This window comes from Poecilia formosa, unplaced genomic scaffold, assembly GCF_000485575.1.
Source record: "Poecilia formosa unplaced genomic scaffold, Poecilia_formosa-5.1.2 Scaffold446, whole genome shotgun sequence".
In the NCBI taxonomy this organism is placed as follows: Eukaryota; Metazoa; Chordata; class Actinopteri; order Cyprinodontiformes; family Poeciliidae; genus Poecilia; species Poecilia formosa.
The window spans coordinates 382,397-398,060 of record NW_006800385.1 but is presented as its reverse complement, the minus strand read 5'-3'; the positions used below and the strand labels follow the sequence as shown (position 1 = coordinate 398,060).

At 36.8% G+C, this 15,664-nt stretch overlaps 1 long non-coding RNA gene across 2 annotated transcripts in view; it reads right to left on the bottom strand.

Annotated features, from left to right (window-relative positions):
* Positions 1 to 15,421, bottom strand: part of LOC107833763 (uncharacterized) — an 18,355-nt gene extending 2,934 nt beyond the window's left edge. Inside the window, exons 1-3 of one of the 2 annotated variants that reach the window (XR_001659528.1) lie at positions 15,354 to 15,421; positions 13,163 to 13,282; positions 761 to 880 (exon numbers count right to left, since the gene is read on the bottom strand). This is a non-coding gene — a long non-coding RNA (uncharacterized LOC107833763). Of the gene's footprint in view, positions 1 to 760; positions 881 to 13,162; positions 13,283 to 15,353 lie in introns of those variants that run through there. The other variant, XR_001659527.1, reaches the window with a different exon arrangement.
* Positions 15,422 to 15,664: the final 243 nt, after the last annotated feature.

The window sequence follows — 15,664 nt, the reverse complement described above, 5'->3', positions numbered from 1 at the left end:
CATGGTCTCGGAGACTCAGAAGGAGACGCGTGTGCCCGGCTAGCCGCCGCCTTTTGCAGCTAATCAAAGAACGTCCGACGATTCAACTGACTCCCCCTCCCCCCACCTCCCCCCGACACCACCGTTCCGACACGGTCTCGGAGGCTCATAATAAATGTCAAACTAAGAAGCTTCCGTTCCGCGCACCGCCTGTTGCTGCTAATCAAAGATCGTAGATCCACGTTCTTTGAGCCAATATGGCAAAAATTGGTCGGGACTTTTTCATATCCCGTGAATATTGGTCGGGACATGTCCCTACCGTCCCTACCCAAACCTACGCCCATGATGGAAAGTAACCTGCAAAAACACAGTCTTACCAAGTATTCTTGTCTAGTTTCTAGTGAAAATATCTTAATACAAAATGAACTTTTCAGCAAAATAAGGAGCTTTTATTTTAGTAAATAATTTCTAAATGTTTATGAAAACGTTGTAGTTCCACCGGCAGATTAGAACAAATGTCAGGTTGTAAGTGAAATGACAACTAGAACTGGGTTGCTAGGTAACGGGCTGGGCTTGGCTGGGGTTGCTAGGTAACAGCATGGAATGATCTGCCAATTGAACCGGAACTTTTTCATCAATATTTATTTACTGCTAACAAACTAAAAGTCTGCTTCTATATCTGCAGAAAAAGAGAAAAATCAGAGAATATAATTAAAGTCTGTAAAAAAAAAAAATTTCACATGGAAATATAAACAGGATATATAAAGTATATTTTCCAGGACACCTACGCAGGTGAACGAGGAGGTTCTGGGTCAGGAGTACTTTCTATGGAATGAAAACAAAAAACACAGAGCTGAAGGAAACAGCAGCTCAGGACTCAGAAACCTCCAGAAAACAGAATCTGTGGGTCAGGAAAGACAGAAAACAATAAATTCATGTTTTATTTCTGCTCCAGATGATAAAGTTCCCTTTAAACTGCAATCAAATGTTTAAGAGTTTACAAATCTTATCAGGCTCACATTTAAACACTGATAAACACGGAGATGAATGATCAGTCAAAGTTTGAGCTGAAGCCTCTATGAAGAGAGAGCGCCGCACCGAAAGATAGTTTAAGGCCCTTTGGATGAAAGTGTGCAGCTTCTGACGCACCAAATCAGTCCAAGCCAAGTCTGCGCTTTTGGCTTCATTGATCAAGAAAGGCTTATAGCTTGTAGTTTGATTCACATCTGTCCTTGATAACCACAATGAGAAACCACAGACTTGGCAGCAGGAGGAAAGCTCTCTGCCCTGCCAGCACTTTTTACCACAAACTCTCAAACTGCCACGCCGAGCCTCCCGCTGCATCCACAATCAATGTGTTCTGAATACTAGATTCTGCAATCAACACACTCTCCATATTCTCTCCCTGAGGTGCCTCGCCGACATCAAAGCGGGAGCAGAAGATGGTGTGGTATCTCTGTGCGCCTGTGCCTTTCCCCCGTATGAAACAGCCCGGCTCTCAGCCCCAAGACACAGGCGGTGAGCAGCCGAGGAAATTTGATTTCACGAGCGCCACGTTACTACCCGGCAGGTAGGGCTGTGGTTTCTGCGTTTTGCAGGTTTTGCCTGCACCTGGTTGTGAGCTGATCACACCAAATGCCTCTTAAAGCCACAAGATCAGATACGAGAATCCTGATGCCAAACATTCAGGTTGTTTTTTTAGAGAAAGTAGAGAAGAAGACGACTCAATACTAATGTTTTGGTGGGAAGAAAATGTTAACTTTGAGAACAAATGTGATACTTTGATATTGATTCCAAATATTAGACTGCAAAAACACAAAATCTTACCAAGTATTTTTTGTTTAGTTTATAGTGCAAATTGTTCACTTGAAAAAAGATAAAACTAACTGACAAGTAACTTTTCAGTGAGATACATGAGCTTATTTTAATTCCATAACATAGATGAAAAACTTCTGGCTCCATTAGCAGATTGTAACAAATGTTACAAGTGAAATAATAACCAGAACTGGGTTGCTAGGTAACGGACTGGGCTTGGCTGAGGTTGCTAGGTAACGGCGTGAAATAATCAGAACTTTTTTTCATCAATATTAAGGGATTGTTGACTTAGAATAAGCTCTTATATCTTGCTGAAAAGTTACTTTCTGCTAATTTTGTTTTATTCCAAATGTACTAAGATATTTACACTAGAAACTAAAGTAAAATAATTGGTAAGATTTTGTGTTTTTGCAGTGTACAAGCAAAATTATTTAAAATGACATAATTTGCGTTAGATGAAAGATATTTGGAACATATTTTTGATATATCCCTTTTTTATTAATTTAGTTTTCTATCAAAGTTTAATTTGATACATTTCTACCTTTCTAAATTAATGTTCCAGTTTTATAGACTTTTCTTCAATGTTTCTTCCAAGAGCCTGAAAAAACATATTACAGGAGAAAAATATTGTAAATTACATACTGAAGAAGTTTATTGTGTTTTCTAACAAAAAGTTACAATGATTGCAGCAAAAGTTTTCCCGTAATAATTAGTTCACTGAAGTTTTTCAGGACTTCTTCATTCAGATCTTCGGTTTTTATTTCGCTTCACATTAAAGATTTTGACAAAAGTCTTTGAAAGTGAAATAATCATTAAATATTGACTTTTTCATCAATATTTAGGAATTATTTACTTAAAACAAACTAATATATCTTAATGAAAAGTTGCTTACAAGTCAGTTTTGTCTGAGTTGATTTTTGCCCCAGAAACTAAACAAAAATGCTCGGTAATATTTAGTTTTTTTTTTGTTTTTGTTTTTTGCAGTGTACTTTTCATATAAAAGTGGTGAGTGCAGCTCCTTTACCAAGTATTTTTGTTCTATTTTCTAGAACACGTGAAATAAAACACAAACTTATTCATCACATTTCAATATATTAACTTGTTTTAAGTAAATAACATTGTTTTAACAAGAACCAGCTGCACTGATAGCAAGATGTTTCCTGTAATTTAACTTTTCATCAATATTAAGAAATGTTTATTGTCTTAAAACAAGTTATTATATCTTGTGTAAAAGTGACTTAGTTTTGTCTTATTTAAGGTATTTTTATATTTGTTTTACAAACTGGATGTTGTGTTTTCACTTTTGGCATAAAAGTGAATATTCCAAAAGTGAAGTTTAACAGTTTGCTTTGTTTTTTCTGTCACATTTTACTGAAACTGTAGCACAAATTTTTATTTGTAAAGGCTGAGAAAGCAGAGAGAAGCTGCAGCGTGAAAATCCCCGGCGCTCAGCATGGAGCCTGGAGCCACTCGCAACTCTACTCTGCTTTTTGATCCTGGCTTGGATTTCACAATATATATACGAGCAAAAAAAGAAGAAAATCAACACAAATTGGCTTTTATCTTCTCAGGAGTTCAGCCAGATACAGAAAAGCACATGAATGATGTTTTATCACCAACAGACTCGACTACTGTAATGTGCTTGAAAATTCTGGATAATCTGCACAAGGCAAAGCAGAAGCAGATGGGCGGCCCATTGGCTTTTGATTTTACTGGTTCTGTTTTATTGGTTTCAATCTCTCTGTGGATTCCTGTCTTATATTATTCAGGCTCCCCTTAACTAATCCTGTGTTTGTAAAACTTCTCCAGCCTTTTCTATTTCTTTCTACTGATCTTTCAGTTCTGGTTTACTTGTTCTGTATCTAAAATGAATAAAGAATCAAAAAAACATTTCTTCTCATACTGTTTGAATAATCTGACTGTTTTTATCTATAAATATAATTTTTGTTAAATGTTTTTCCAAAGCTTGTGCTGTTTTTAGCTGTTACTTTTATGTAAAATGTAAAAAAAAAAAAAATCTTAAATTTGACATTATTAGCCACTTTTTAAGGTTTAATTTGACTTTAATGTCTGATTTTTAACACTTTACAGCAGGTGTGTCCAAAGTGTGGTCAGGGGGCCAATTGTGGCCCTCGAACCGATTTCGGGCGGCCCTTGATCTCAGTTTGAGACCAGCTTCAACTTTCCAGGCAGATGATTCAGATACACATTTAAAAACAAAGTCAGGGAGCAATTTTCAAAAAGGCAATTTAACATCTTAAAATGCAACACAAAGTATTCATCCAGGTTTTTGCTTTAAATTTAATTTATTTTAATAGATAAATGGACAACAAGCATCCTGTGGTTTTTAGTAATATAAAATCAATCAAGAGAGTCATAAAACATAAATAGATAAAAGATAATCAACTTGAAAATGTAGGAAATGGTTTGTTTTAAATCTGCAGGACTTTTTTATGTTTAAAATCTACAATGATTTACAGAAATCTGTTTCATTGTGAGTTTAGTTTAGATTTGAACAGATAAAAATAAAAAAGTAGGTTTTGCAATTACATTTAAAAAGAAAAGTACAAAAACGCCTGTGGCCGCCTCTGATTTACAGTATTTAGATGCTTCGCGATGCATTTCTTCTAGAATGTTGTGCAACTTTTATTCACTTTGAACATGAAGTTGCTTCCATTCAGTGAGACAAAGTTACAGTTTGTCATATCAATGCAGAACAGATCATTTTCCATGCAGGCGTCTGATCAGCGCTGACATCTCTCTCTGGTTGTGTAATTCAATCTGTCTTGAGAAACGCGCCTCGCTGTCTTCACAGAGACCTCAGTGCAGATATGAAAAGCTCTTTCAAGGCAAAGGTGTGAAGAAATCAGACTGAACTGTTGTCTGGGCGTATTTCTGTGTTTGTGGAGATGCTGACGGTTGGCCCTAAATGCCAAGCGCATCTCAAACGCCTCAGCATACAGACAACCACACGCCAATACTGTCACATACACTGTATAAAAAGAAACAAGCTGCTTTTCTCACTGTTGGACTTTAAATAGGACAAACTTCTCCTGTTTAGCCTTATTAGACTATAAAAGTCTAAATTACGTTTTTGCTGAGTCTTTAGTTGTTTTGAGGTTTTGTTATTATTCTGTTTAGTTCAGTCGTTTCTGAGTGATTCTCGTTTATTATGTTCATTTCTTGTCTAGTTTATTATTTAATGATAGATTATTTTCCTCCCTCGCCCCGTGGGTCATTTTCTTTGCTTTTTCTCCTCACACATCTAATTTACGGTAAAACACAGTCAGTTGAATTTTACCTTATAAATATGGTAAAATTCTGGCAAACACAGCTCCCCGTATTTTAATGACTATTTTTTTACAGTGTATTGTTGCAGCATTCACTCTCCCAGTATTTAACCACCTTTTCCTCATTTCTCCTCTGGTTCCTCCTGTTATGTTAGATGCTGTTCCCTTTGTTTGTTTCTCGTGTTTTTGATTCTCCTCTGGCTCCCTGTGCTCCCATGATTTTATCTTTTTTTTTCTTTTTCCAGAATCTCTTTCTCTTTCTTACTGTTTATTCAATGTCACATGCTGTTTTTATTTTGTTTTTTAATTATGTAAAGCACCTTGAAATGCCTTGCTGCTGAAATGTGCTATACAAATAAAATTTGATTGATTGATTGATTGATTGACTGATTAAACTTTTAACTCCACTTTCTGCTGCCGCCTCTGCATTTGGATCAACCACCAAAACACAGCATCATGGCAATTTCAGATGTAAGTTAAGGCAATAAATAGACTTCTTCTTTATGTGACATTATGGAAAAATCAAATGTATTCAAACAAAATATGGAGTAAATTGTTGTTAATTCTTCGATAAAACTTCTAGCTGTTATTTATCTGTTAGCATGTCATACAGCAACTGTTTTCAGTCTCTTCACATTTGTTGGAAGACTGACTGCAACTGGAGATCCTTTGAAGATATTTGTATTACAGTAGCTACAACAATGTTTAAAACAATAAAGGATAAATAAAGTATTTTGATTTTAATTTATTTGATTTAGCTCATCTGCTAAAGCAGTTGTACACAGTTTTATGATGTAAAACACTTTGAACTGCCTTGTTGCTGAAATGTGTCATACAAATGAACTTGACTATTAAAGTCCAGACGGGTTCTGTGTCTCGGAGTCAAACATGTTTTGGTGTGAAATATTTAAAACAGCCACAGAATAAAAGGACTAAAACTTTGAGACGTTGGCAGAAGCTGGTTTGATGCGTCATTATCTGTGCTGAACGGCCGCTCAGCGATGAAGAAGCAATCACTATGAAGCCAGATTTCAATGAGAAAAATATCCAGAATTATGGTGACATTCATGTGCAAATAGATTTGTGTGTAATATCTCAATTATTACTACTAATACTTTGAAACATAAGAATATGGTTCTCTAAAAGTTTGTTTTAGATGGCTGAGTTGACTGTGAACTTTGCCACACTTTTTCCTTCCAGTCAATTTTCCACTGACATTGTTGGGTCCAGCACGCTGAGAACAACCTGCATGTGTAGGAATGACCTTATCTGGCTCATCCTCCTTCTGCCTGTCGGTCAGCAGTCTTTCTAATCACTGAAAAGCTCTTTGCACGGCTGCAACTTTGCATTTCTGCATAAAAAAATAATTTACTACATAATATTTAACTGAACTTACATCAAACTTCTTAATCATCAAGAAAATTAAAAAATGAATGCTTGAAATCATCACTTTGAATGAAAGATAAGTGTAACTGGAATAAATCAATGTCTTACTGAGTTTAATGAGATTAAAAAGCAAAAATAAAACAGAAAATATGTCAAATTTACTGAGTTTCTTCTTTAATATGCTTCTCATGTTCAAAAATAAATGTAATTCTCATGTTGGCGTTCAGTCAGGCACATTTCAGCATAGTGAAGCGAAACAGAAGCAGGCTTAACTTTAACAAAAATAACCTTAGTTACTCTTCAGATAAATTAATTTTGTCAATCTTAAAACATGGTAGCAAAACTCAAAACCCCCAAAAAACGAATAGTTTTGTTCACACAAAATCTAAAAATTTCAACAGCCACATGGCCACAATGTTCCCATTAGTGCCACATCATCCCGGGCCCAGCAGAAGTTGTGCATTAGGAGTGGTCTGTGATTGTTTCCTTTGTGTTCATAACAACCAGGAGACAGAGCCGATGTGCGGTGACGCATTTGTCGCCATCCCAATAAAGCCCTGTAATATTCCCAGTCAGGAAAACCAGAACAAATTAGGTTGTGCAGCGCTTCCAGTGTGCCATCGCTGTAAATCATCGTCATGGAACCGAACATGTTCGACAAGCATGCAGTGAAACAACAGGGCCTGGGAGAATAATGTTTGTTCCCAAGCCTGGGCCACAAGCAGTGGGTGATATACTGTGAGAAGAGTCCCACTCGCATCTAATTCTCACACACTTATTGTATGTTGGAGGAAATCTGTTTCCCAACTATAGGTTTTGGTTTGGCCCTCATCCGTTTTCATTACAGGGTGTGAACAAGCATGGGGCAACCCGGTGCATTTGTTTATGGGGACTGTGTGAACGCAGAGAGACGCCGCGCTGAAACGCCACCCGAGCCGAGGCCTGACAAAGAAACTTACCCAAACAACAAACAATCACGCACTTTTACTCTCCTGAAAGTTTCTCACACGCTAAACAAGAGGAAAAGACATTAATATGAATCTTTGACAAAACCAGAGTTCAGTTGCATTCACACCAGCTCCGTTTAGCTCACTTTAAAACTGCAATATGTACATTTTATTAATATATATATATATATAAACATATTTGTCAAAACTATCACAGTGATAGTTTGTTATGGGGCAGATAATCTGTGAAAAGATCGACCACCTCCACCTCCTGTCTGAGCTAATACTGTAGCCTGAACAAATGCAGCAAAAACAACCAATCAGAGCCAGGAGGCGGGTCTTAGCGCTGTCAATCAACCTCATGTACTCAATGCTAAACATGATAATTGCAGAGAAACAATTTATCGTTACAGAAAACCATTTAGGCTATGCAAGCTGGAGCTGGAAGGGAGGAGAAGCGGTGCTACATAAGATTGTGATTGACAGCACTAGGGCCCGCCTCCTGGACTTGATTGGTTGTTTCCAATTAGCACTGGGAGAAAACAGAGGAACTCTATTTTTTCACAGATTATCTGTCTTACACTAAACTGTCACGACAGTTTAGTAAATCAAGAAAATTATGGATGATCCTGACCATCCTCTTCACAAGACTGTCTTGGGCATCTTCAGTCAGAGGCATCGTTAGATTCAGTCTGGTACAGACCGCTTCAGGAGATTTTTCCTGCCAACAGCCATCGCCATCTTTAATGGCTCTTTGAAGAATCTTGATGGGCTACAACAACATTTAATTTCCCTTTTAATAAAGTATTTTTGAATTTGAATTTTATAAAATAGTTAATGTAACTCTATTTTGCTTGTCTTGAAAGTCCGGTTCGTTTGAGGTGTGAATGCTAATTGAATTTTGATCTGCCTACAAACCTCAGTCTGGGTTTGGTTGAAGTGAACTCTGGTGCAATTTGAATGCATATGTGAATGCCAAGTGGACTGGAAATCACTCTAAAGCAGGAAGCAAACAATAGTGCAGGGCATTCTGGGTAAATACAACAGAATTAACATGCTAGCCTAGCGCTTTTGCCAAAGACTAAAGAGAAATCCTCCAACCGCTAAAATCTGACGCCTCCATCTTGTTTCCATCTGGTGAAGAAGGAAGTTGCTCTCAGTGTCTTCAGAGGTTTTTGTGTCATTTCCTTCAGTGGCTCTTGGTGCAGCGCCCCCACAGGCCAGGAGGGGAACAGGTTGGTTTGACTCAGAGCAGAGAGAAAGAGAACCCCTGTCCCAAAGGGGCTTCAGCTCTGCTGGGGTTGCTAGGTAATGGCCCGGGGTTGCTAGGGAACGGGCCAGGTTGCTAGGTAACAGTCAAGGGTTGCTAGGTAACAGTCAAGTGTTGCTAGGTAACAGTCGGTCAGTGCCTGCTGATAATGTTACATTTGGAAGGTTTTTGAAAAGGCTCATTTTCCAGACACCAAAAAACATAAACGTATTACTAATAAACAACTGGGTGGTTTTTTTTTTGTGTGTGTGTTTGATCTGTTTTTAGAAGCATTTGAGACCCAAATGGAAGAACACAAATGTGTAAAATGTGAATTTTGCACAATAGGACCCCTTCATACACTTCAGAGTGGCTTCCCATTAATGAACCATCTATCGTCTATACCAGTCCTGTCAAACTCAGTTTCATTTTAAAAATCTGAATCTGCCAGAATGTTTTGATAAAATCCATTACATATTAATAAATAGCAGTTCCTCCAGGATTTTGTGATTGTTTTTGTGACTTTTTGTAATCAAAGTCACAGTTAGAAATATTTGCAAGGAATTTTCATAATATTTCCAATCATGCATGATGTTAAATGTGATGTTTTATTAATCGCCGTATCGATGACGGACTGTAACTTGACATCAAGTCACCTGATGTTTAGGACTAATTTTGAGAAAAATTAGCAGTAAAATAAAAATAATAAAAGTGGGATCTATTGATTTTGTGTGAATTTTGTGGATTTGTGAAAAACTGGTGTGACTTATTGTTGTATTTTGGAGTCTAGAGGGCCACCTGAAAAGCTACGAGGGTCACATTTGGCCCCCGGGCCTCCAGTTTGACACATGTGATCTATACAGCTTAGTTCGTCTGAACTAAACGTGGAGGGCAGGAGAAGCATTTTATTTAATCAGTTCATTTTTAAAATAAAATCTTTCTGTTTCTTTGGTCTTGTAAAGAACTTTGAATTACCTTGCATGTCCATGGTGCTAAAATTAAATTTGTTTTCTTTGAGAAAATGGACAAATCATTAATAGATATTTTGAGTAACTAGGATTTAAAATGCCTCTAATGACAATATTGCAATTGGTTAATTAAATCAAACTTCTAAAATGTGAAAATGTGTGAGACCGAAACAAAAAGTGAAAGAGAAAACAGAAAGAGGAAGGAAACAGAGCGAGCATGGAGGAGGAAAAGCAGAGTTGAGCTCAGCAGTTGGATATCCAATCTGTGTTCCCTCAGTGAAACCATCAAAGTCGGAGGTTTGGAGACCCAAAAGTCGGCTCAGTCTCCCAAAAAAATCCCACAGCCTTTAAGGGGTTGCCAAACATTTATTTGTTTTGAATTAATGTAATTAACCCCCCTCTCTCCCCGGGTGTCACACAGAAGAAACAAGTCGCAGCAAAAGGATTACAAGAGCCGGGCTGGCAGAGCGGCTCGCCGATTCCATATCACTGGGATTTATTTTATTTTGCTTCGACTTGACATGTAAATCGTCCTGTGACAGCTTTCAAATACACATCAGCAAGCAGTAAAACTGATAAACTGCAGATGAGCAGCAAACATAAAACACATCTGCTACGAGGGAGCTCCTTCATTCACAGAGTTACAGTTAATTACATTCACTAAAAATGTACTTTTGGGAGTATTTTTACTATGATGAACATTTTACTTTTACCTGAGTAATTTTATTATGAAGTATAATTACTTTCACTTGAGTTTTTTATTGAAAGAAACTGATTTGAAAACTATTTTTTTTATTTATATGAATTATTGTCATTTTGACCTTTAAAACACAAAAATCTCCATTTAACTTTATATTTTGTTCCGTCTGATGTTGTAATTTTTAAATATTAAATTATTGATCATTTGATCAGTTACTCAGTACTTGAGTCGACTTTTTACCAAATACTTTTTACTTTTACTTTAGTACAGATATGATGAAGTAGTGATACTCTGACTTGAGTATCATTGTTGGCTACTCTGCTTCCTCTGCTAGTTACATTTACTTGAGTAACTTTTGGGGGGGAAAGTACTTTTAGAAGTATTTTTACTTCGCTGTACTTTCTGCTTTTACTTGAGTAATGAAGAACAAACTTGTTAAACTGCACCAGACACAAACCAGCAGTTTATGTTAAAGTTTTATAAGTTTTATATTGAAAGAAACTGAAGTAGAAAAATGTTTTGTCTGATTTTGTTATTTTATAGTGATATTTATGTGAATTATTTTCATTTTGATCTTTAAAATACCAACATTTCTGCACAACTTCAGATTTTGGTTCATCTGACGATAGTTTTTTACTCTTACTTGAGTAAAAATATGTTGAAGTGGCTTTACTGAGTATATTTTTGGAGGCTCTTCCTCCTCTGCAATGATTCTTCCAGATTTGTTGCGATTTTTAAAACCTTTTTCCAAAGATGGTCCCCATCATGAGTATTTAACCATCATGAGGTCCCCATCATGACCAAACTCTCCAAATGTTTAAAGAAACTCAGACCCCTGCTGTCTTTTAAAGCCGATGCTAATGCAGATTCTACAGCCATGCAGCCTGTTTTAAGTGGGTTTTAAAGAGTCTTTAGTTTGGATCATAAAACTCACCCAGTCAAAAACAGGCTGTTTAAAAATCAGTTCAGTGGATAAGCCAGGTTTTCTCAACCCCGGTTAATCAGCCTCCCGAGCGGCCCAGAGTCGTAACTCTTCTGGCGTCAATAACATCTCATGCGACACAAGTCGCAGCAAAAAAAAGATGTGTAAGTATGTCCTACATTAGCCTTCCAGCCGTAGTAAAATGGCCCATAAATCCAGGGGTTTACTGTTTCATACTCCACATCTCCATTCATTTGCAGAGAAAAGTAAAAAAAACTGAAAAGTATTGAAAAGATTTAGTGATCAAACCCAGATGTGAAGTCTGGAACGGCTGAATAATGTGCTTTCTCATTCTGGGTGAGAGTGAATTCTGATTTCTGATGCAAAAACACAAAACAATCTTTATTTTTCTCTCGTATTAAATGACTAAATCAGCTCAGAGTTTGATTCTCATGTGTTTCCTCTGGTTTAGGCTTTAAGCTGCAGCAAACTGAAGCAGCTGCCTGGTGTCATTAGTTCCCTTCATGTTCCTCAAGAGGTCAGTCTAGCTCCCTCTGCAGCGGAGAGCGGCCACCTGACCAGCAGCAGGGGAAGCAAGAAAACAAAAATCTGGCCAACAAAACGCCCAACATTCGGAGGAAACCAGCACAAATGAGGACAGGAAAATACTTCAAAAAAGATCAAATAAATTATACCTCTAAACATACACTACGTATGGTGTTAGATAAGTTTAATACCTTTATATTATTGTTTTTATTGATTCTTTGTCAGTTTCTTATTGGCTGCATTCAGAGGTGGGACAGAAAGAGTGAAAAGTATCCGTCCAAGAAATGACTCGAGTAAGAGTAAAAAAGTTTCGTTAGATTAAATAAAATGTAAAGTTATGCAGAAATGTTGGTATTTTAAAGGTCAAAATGAAAATAATTCATATAAATGTCATAAAACTTTTTTTCTAAATCTTTTTTTGTTTCAATATAAAACTTTAACATAAACTGCTGGTGTGTGTCTGGTGAAGTTTTGTTAAAACAAGTTTGTTATTCATTACTCAAGTAAGTCGATTAAATGTAACTAGTTACTCAACTCTGAAAGCATTATGTCCTGATTATCAGCTGCAGAGCATTTTATTGTTTTAAGTTTCAAAAAATCTCCAAATTCAGGTTATTAACTCAGTAACATTTAATCAAAGCTGCTCGTTTGCTGTATTAAAAGAAAAACATCTAGTTTTCTAATTCTTCTTATTCGATTTAACAAAGAGTGGAACTGCAGTGGGGGGCCACACAAACTCAAAGGGACAACAGTGGCCCCCGCGCCACACTTTGGACACCCCTGCTGTAATATACAAAAATAAAATTAAATAAAATGTGACATTTACCCCAAAAACCTTGCACCTTGAATTCCATGTAACATTTTTTATTATTTCTAATAAAAATGTATTAAATCATTTATTATTTTCCTCCAGCCCAGAATCCTGAGCATCCAAAAAATCCCAATAAATTACAATTAAATCCTGTGGTTGAAACGCAAGAAAACGTGAAATAGTTCAAGGATTACAAATTCGTTTGACAGGATAATAAGTTGATTTGGAAATTATTTCACATTTTTGTCCACCGACTCTCATTTCCATCGTTAAAATAAAACTTCAAATTGCAAACCAAATTGTTTCATTGCAGATGTTTGTTTGTAAATCTGTGGGTCTGATCTTGAATCCCTCTTTCTCCGACTGAGTGGGGCTGTGTGGAAACACACACACACACACACACACACACCCACTCCCCAAACCTAAACAATGATCCATCACAGGAATCCACATCCTCCTCCCGGCCACATCAGTCCTGCTGCTGCGGAAAAACCGATCCCAGAATCGGCTGCTAACCGTCAACTGCAGGACTGCGAGCCGCCTACTCACCACTAGAAAGAAACCGCTGTGGATGCGCGCATTTAATAGGCCTGCCATCAGCCCAAATGGAGGCTCAGTTTGCGACTGCTCTGATCTCCCTGGGTTGGTGACATCTTTTCTTTTCTTTCCCTATGAAATACAAAAAAGACTGAAGAAGAGCGAACACAATGGAGGATCTGTGGAGGCTGTAATTTGGATTGAGTTTTAGTTTTGACCCTTATTGTAGGTGAATGGCACAGCTGAGGTTTTTAGCGTGTGTGGCAGCTGAGTTTAACAGAGTGTGTGTGCTTTCATGTAGGTCCCTCCCACAGAACACATGCAGCTACTTTAACTGGCTGCTGGCACACGTTTACACAGTTACTGCTTTACAAGCTCAAACACAACAAAACGCATGGATAAATTATTCAAATAAAACGTAATGCAGGTTTATCACTGCAGGAATATGAACAGAGTAATTCAAAATTATACTCAAGTTAGAATGGAACTACGTCAACATATTTTTATTCACGTAAAAGTAAAAAGTATCTGTCCATGAAATTATCAATCAGTTAAAAATTACATCATCAGACGGACCAAAATATAAATCTAAGTGGAAATTTAGTGTTTCAGGACCAAAATGACAATAACTCAAATAAGTAACAAAAAAAATAACTAAAAGAATGGTTTTAAATCAGTTTCTGTCAATAAAAACTTCAGGAACTTTAATAAGTCTGAGTCTGGTGAACTTTTGGTTAAAACATGTTTGATTTTCATTCAGTGGGAAGAAAATCCAGAAGTTTTACTCAAGTAAAAGTAAAAATGCTGCATAATAAAATTACTCAGGTAAAGGTAAAAAGCAGCAATTCGACATGCTGAGTAATTGTTTAAAACGTCATTTAATATGTAAAAATTACATCAAAATGTGGACATTTTGGTATCTTAAAGATCAAAATAATTCATATAAAAATCACCATAAAATAACAAAACAAGCTTTTTTCCAAATAAGCTTTTTCAATATAAAACTTATGAAACTTTAACATAAGCTGCATATGTGTGTCAGATTAAGTTTTGCTTAAAACAAGTTTGTTCTTCATTACTCAAGTAAAAGTAAAATGTTCATCATAGTAAAAATATTACAAAAAATATTTTTTTCCCCCAAAAAGTTACTATCCAGCTGTGGATGTGAGTTTATGTGAAAGCTTTGCTGACTGTCCTTCGGTCTGCCCACAGCTTCGCTGAGGACGTGACCACCCACAGCCTCTGGCCTGCTCCCATCACAGACTCATACCGGACCATCTGCATGGCTAGCTCCACTAAGAAAACCCAGTTAAAAAGAGGCTTCCACATTTTCCAGCCTCTTAGCAAGCGAGTAAAGATGGACCCGCCAGAGATAAATGTTGAGATTTGCCTCAGTTGCAGCTTTAAACTTTCTGGTTTCATGAAAGGTTGGAAAAGACAACAGGAGTGAAGTCAGATTGTCAGAAAGCAAATGTGGATTTGCTGCTAGCATTGCTTATCTAAGGCGTTTAAAATACACTACAAAAGAAAAATAAGAAAAAAACTGTAAAGTTGAAGCTGAAAGCACTAAAACATATATTAAATATAATCATTAAGCATCCATCCATCTTCTACTGGCTTAATCCATTAAGTGTCTTAAGTGTTCTAATTAGAAATGTATTATAATTCGATACAAAAATAATAAATTATACAACTAATTCGTAGTTCACATGTTATGTCACACTTTCAAGAACTTTCTGACCGCCATCTTGGCAAGCAGTTGCTATGACAACAATAAACAAGCCACTTGGCACCACCTCTCGCCTCGTTCCTAACAGAACAGGTACATTAAAACTTTTATTTATCTTAGTATTACACAAAGGTGGGTAGAGAACTTTGTATTAGTTTTTACGGGTGGCCCCCCAAAAATCATATTTTATTTCAGGAACACAGTCTGCTCATTCATGCTAGCATTAGCGTCTGCGCTGCTGCTGTATGTTTAGCACTGAGATGCTATTTTAGACTGGAGTAGCTGAAAGGCTAACTCCTTTTAGCACTGAGATGCTATTTTAGACTGGAGTAGCTGAAAGGCTAACTCCTTTTAGCACTGAGATGCTATTTTAGACTGGAGTAGCTGAAAGGCTAACTCCTTTTAGCTCTGTTCGAAAGCAGCAGTTTTTCCCAGCGTCCCATTGGATCGGTTTAGAAGCAGAAATTAACTCACGGCGGGCCGAGAGGATCCGCTTTGTCGCCCATCGCTGTTGTTTGGTTTTTTATGTGCGTCAGATTTACCGGTGTACCAGAAACGAGCAAATACAAAGGTTCCAGACAGAACTTCTGGGTGGAAAAAATTTTTATTAACTGCATTTTAATAAATTAAAAGCGTTGAAAATTTATCAAAATTAGTACATTGAAATTAACACATTAAAGTCTCATACCTAATAATATTATTATTACTGTCATTATTATTCATTTCTTCAAGTTCTTGTATTATTTAACGATTCCTGGTATTATAGAATGATTCTCGCCTGATGT